Raw genomic sequence first — 5,310 nt, 5'->3', positions numbered from 1 at the left:
GCCACCTCGTGCCTTAGTTTCCCTGTCTGGGAAACGGGGCTCATAATAGCATCAAGGGTTGGCAGGAGGGTTGGTTAAGTCACCATGTGTCGGGCGCTTATAAAACATGCTGTAACGGTGCCTGGCAGGTGGTGAGTGCTGTATGAGCGGCGGCCGCTGTCGCCGAGATTGTTAATGGGTGTCTCTGCGGGCTTGTGTGTGCAGGCACAGTGTGTGAATTTGGAGCCGGCTCCAGCTCCACATTCTTGCCCTCCGCCCGGTTCTGCGAGCCTGTAACTATTTGTAGCTGCCTCTGCGTCTTGTGGCCCTTGTATGGAGTGGAGACTCGTGCATGTGTGTGTGCGTGTGTGTCGCGGGGCGGGGGAAGCCTCGGAGACGCGCACCCGCGAGCGCCCTCCGCTGCTGTCCGGCGCCGCTGGTGCTGAACCCGAGGCCGCCGGGCGCTGGGGCCACCTCCTGTCCCCGCCGCCCCCGCCCCCTCCTCCTCCCCCGGCCCCTCCCCCGCCACCGCCCCCTCAGCTCCTCCCCGCCCCCTCGGCTCCTCCCCGCCCTCCTCCCTCGCTCCCCGGCCGGCTCCCCTCCCCCGTGGCCCTCCCCCCTCCTCTCCTCGCCTCTCCTCCCTCTGCCCCTCTCCCTCCCCGCCCTCCCTGGCTCTCCCTCTCAGTCTCCGGCTCTCTCCCTCTCAATCTCGCCCGCTCGCCGTCTTTCGGGCGGAGTCGCCCACCACTGCCAGCCCGGTGCTGGGGGACCTGCTGCGGCCGCAGGTAAGAGCCCCCAGTGCGTGCGGGGCGGGGGCCCAGGGGGAGGACCCGGTCACCCCGGGCGCCAGGGCGCGGGGAGGGGGGCGGTCTGCGGAGCCCGGCGCCGCCGTCCCTGTCCCCGCGCTGGTTCCTGCAGGCTGGGGGCTCACATCCCGCCCGGCGCGGGTGCGGGGGTGTCGCCCCAGCCCCCCCCCCCCCCCCCCCCCGCCTTCAGCCCCTCCTGCGTCCCAGGGGGGCGGACGGGGGCTCCGAGGGGGCAAGAACACCCCACCCCGCCCCGTCTGGGCGCCCCCTCTCTCCCCCGCCCCCGCCTTCCTGTGTCTGGGTCGCCTGTTTCAGCCTCCCCGTCTCTCTGGGGTCTCCGGCCGAGTCTGGCTGTCCCTAGTCCTCTCCCCGAATCCCCGTGTCTCTCACTCTTGTCTCCCTCTCCCCGGCTCTCTCTGTGCCGGCGTCTGTTCAGAATCTCTCCCGTGCTCCAAGTCCTGGTTTCTCTCTGCTTTCCTCTTGCGCCATCTCTGTGCTTCTCTGTCTCTGTGTCTCTGCCTCTCCCCCGTCTCAGCTTCCCCATGTCTCTGCCCGTCTGTCTCTGCTTTCTCTGAGTCTCTGTTTCTTCCCGTCTCTGTATGTGTCTTCCTCTCTCTTGCCTGTCTCTGTCTCTCTGTGTCTCCCTGTCTCTGGGTATCTCGGTCTCTGTCTCTGGGAGCCAGTTCACTCTCCTCCTACACACCTTCGTCTCCGCCCCTGGCAGGGGAGACCTGGAGGAAGAAGACCCCCGCAGAGTGGGCCCCCCTGAAGGCCTGGAGCCCTCCAAACTCCTCGCTCCTCTTCAGCTGGGCTCCAGCTCTCCCCCTCGTCGCACCAGCTCTCCCCTGGCGGCGGAGCCCCCTCCTCTCCTCTGCCTCGTTTCTCTTCTCCTCGGGCCAGTCCTTGCACTTTAACCCGTAACCTTTGTAGAAGAGCTTGGACCAGTCCCTTCTTCAATCTAACCTCCCATTCCTCTTGGGATAAACTGGACCAGTCCTTCCTACAGTCTAACTTCCATGCCTCTTGCTGTCTGTCCAGTTCTTGACTTATTCATCCTCTGGCCATCACTGAATGCCTTTCCCACTCCAGGCACGGCACTAGGGACTGGGTCATGCCAGGCCAGTCCTTCCTGCAGTCTCACTTCCATCCCTTTTATGGCATGCCAGCCTCAGACCTGTCTGGGTGGGGTGGATCTCAAGAGCTTGTCTGCCACCCCTTGGGGTTGGGGAGCTCCGAAAGGGCCCTTCTGAGTCCTGAGGCCCCCGGGCAGGGCCTCTTCTTCCTTCCTTAAGGGAAGGGGATCCCGGAGGAGGCGGGTGACAGTGACGAGGGGAGAGGTGTGTGTGTGTGCGCGCGTGCGTGTCTTTGGCCGTGGGTGAGGCCCTAGCCCAGCGTGATGGTGCCGCGTGGGGCTCCAGGTGACTTAAAAAGAGCACCGGGTGGAGTCCCACGCCTTCACTTTCCACCCGCGCCGCCCCGGACTTGAAACTGTGGGACTTGGCTGATATTTCTTCCCCCTCTGGACCTCAGCTCACTGGTTGGCATGTCACAGCCCCGGACACCCCAACTCCACGTGTGATCTCCAGGCTGGGGCGCTGCGAGGTGCTGGGAGGAAGTGTGCAAGTCTGGGAGTCCCTGTCCCCACCTGGCATTCCCCCGAGGGCCAGAGGGTGGCCCTGAGCACAGCCGGGAACCCCCCACTGGGTGAAGGGCATGACAGAGGGGTCACCCCCCCCCCGTGTGCCAGACTGCACCCGTGCCAAAGCTAGCAGTCCCGCTGACAGACGAGGACACCCAGGCCCCGAGGGGCGTGCCAGGCAGAGCAGGGTCGCTGGCTGCTGACCCAGCTGGCCGCAGCCCACGTGGGTGAGGGAGGCGAGATGGCCCTGGGAGACGTGGCCGCCTCCCTGGGCCCGGGAAATGGTGCCCGCCATCTGCCCTCCCGGCTCCCGCCCTGGGCTCCACCTGATCCTTTTGCCCCCGGCTTCTAAACCCGGATTGGGTTTCAGGGCTGCTGGGGGACGGAGAGGCAGAGGCCGGAGCCTCTAGAGAGAGCATTTCAAAGATGTTTATCCAGTGTTTTCCCTCTCTGACTTCTCCCCCCACCAGGCCCCAGAGAGAGGAAACCACATTTTGCAGGAAAGGGGCTTGAGCCAGGCTGCTTCTCCTGGCCCGAGCAAGAAGGGCGGGCATGAGAGCACCCATCCGCTGCCCCGGCTGTCCCTGGAGGACTGTGGCGGGAGGAGGGACAGGTGGTTAAACTCGAGGGAGGACTTCCCAGGGCGCGGCCACCTCCCTGAGCGAAGGAGGCAGACGCCCTAGATGCATTCTTGACTCCAAGGTGGTCCCCGTTCCTCCTGGAAGCCGAGAAGGAGGGAGGGAGGAGAGAGCTCAAGTTCTTTTTGCTTTGGATCCTGGTGGGTTTGTAATTATGCCTAAGTCGCTGCTAATTAGGGGGCTGCTAATTAGATGTATCATCAGGGACCTTGCTGAGGGGGCTAATTGTGCAGTGGCCCTTTAAGCCCTTCTTCCCACCCCCGCCTACACACGCGCGCACACACACACACGCACACACACACACACGCACACACGCACACGCTCCCTGGCTCGCTCGCTCCTTCTTGGGAAGTTCTGCCAACATTCTGCCTCCCTCCCCCAGAGGAGCCAGCTCCCAGCCCGTAGGTACGTGGGCGTGAGTTGGGGACAGGCTGTGGGTTAGACTCCCGGAAGAACTTTTCAGGCAGAAATGGAGGTTACTGGGAGAAAATGAAGCTGGTGGACAAGAAGGGGGTCTGGGATGGTGGAGGCTCCGAGGGCACCCCTGCTCCTCCCTCCCTCCGTATTTTCATAGGTGACTACGTGGTGGGGGGGGGTCCTCGAGGAGAGAGAAGATAGGAGCCACAGAGTTGGTGCTGGGTGACTTTGGGCAAGTTATTTAACCTCTCTGAGCCTTGGTCCTCTCATCTGTGAAATGGGTGGGGACTCCCCAAAGGGGGATGGTATCAGTTTGGGTAGGGTGGTCAGGGAAGGTGACATCAGGATGTACACCCGATGGGAGGAGGGAGCAAGGCTAGCGGAGTGTCCCAGGAGTGGGGACAGAAGGTGCAGGGTCCCTAAGGCAGAAGCTCCGGAGAGGCTGCGGAACGGAGGACGGGGGTGGAGCTGGCTGGGCGAGGAGCAGGCGGAATGGGGGGACCACGTCATGCTGGACCTCCCGGGCCACAGAGAGCACTCTGGCCGTCGGAGTGACAGTGGAGCCGTGGAGGGTTCTGAGCAGATGAGAAGGGACATGGACTGATTTGTGGTTTTAAAAGAAACCTGGGCCGGGCGCGGTGGCTCACGCCTGTAATCCTAGCACGCTGGGAGGCCGAGGTGGGCGGATTGCTCGAGGTCAGGAGTTCGAAACCAGCCTGAGCAAGAGCGAGACCCCATCTCTACTATAAATAGAAAGAAATTAATTGGCCAACTAATATATGTTGAAAAAATTAGCCGGGCATGGTGGCGCATGCCTGTAGTCCCAGCTACTCGGGAGGCTGAGGCAGGAGGATCCCTTGAGCCTAGGAGTTTGAGGTTGCTGTGAGCTAGGCTGACGCCACGGCACTCACTCTAGCCTGGGCAATTAAGTGAGACTCTGTCTCAAAAAAATAGAAAATAAATAAATAAAAGAAACCTGGACAAGACACAGTAATAGCCACTCAAACCCAGACCACAGCAGGGAGAGAAGAACCGGGACAGCAGCGACCTCACGCCCACAGATGGGACAGAAAGCCCAACACAGGGCCTGCGTGGCACAGCTGCTAAGGAACCATGCACCTTACAGAGCTGGGAACAGCCCAGATCAGAGACCCAGGGGTGCTGGAGGGACTGACACCCACTGCCACCTCTCCTAGCCCCTCCTGAGACAGACAGACCGACACCCCAGCACCCGCCACAGTGTAAATCCCAAGCGGGAGCTCTCTGAGGGCCAAGTTGGGAACTATTAGAATCACCTAATGAATCTAGGGCCACCATGTCCCTGCCTCCCACCCTGAATCACACAGCATGCGTCCTCGTGTGCGGCTGTGTTCAGCCTTCACTGTGGCTGGGAGATTCACCCGGGCCATGGAGCGCATGGGGCGTTCGCTCCCTTTTCAGTGCTGCATACTATTCCACTGTGAGCCACTCCACTGTCCTGCTGACAGGCAGCTGGTGCTTTTGAGCTTGGAGCTCTTGCAAATAAGGCTGCTGTGGATGTTCTCGTAGGTGCCTTTTGGTGGACGTATGGACCTATTTCCCGTGGCTGCGTATCTAGGAGCAGAGCTGCTGAGTCGTAGCACGCGTGATGTTCAGCTGTAGCTCTCCAAAGCGCTTAGCCCGATTCCCATTCCCACCAGCAGCGCGTGCGAGTTCCTCTGTCTTTACCTTTCTTTTCTCTTGGTCTGCATCTGGCGCGCCCTGCGTCTCCCTGTGTCTGTCTCCCTCGTTCCTGGTCCTCCCTGTATTGGTCCTCAGCCCCCCCCATGTCCCCCCCCAAACCAGCTTTGAC

The sequence above is a fragment of the Microcebus murinus genome, chromosome 16 (assembly GCF_040939455.1).
Source record: "Microcebus murinus isolate Inina chromosome 16, M.murinus_Inina_mat1.0, whole genome shotgun sequence".
Classification (NCBI taxonomy): Eukaryota; Metazoa; Chordata; class Mammalia; order Primates; family Cheirogaleidae; genus Microcebus; species Microcebus murinus.
The sequence above is the reverse complement of the archived record's forward strand: the minus strand, read 5'-3'. Positions refer to the sequence as shown.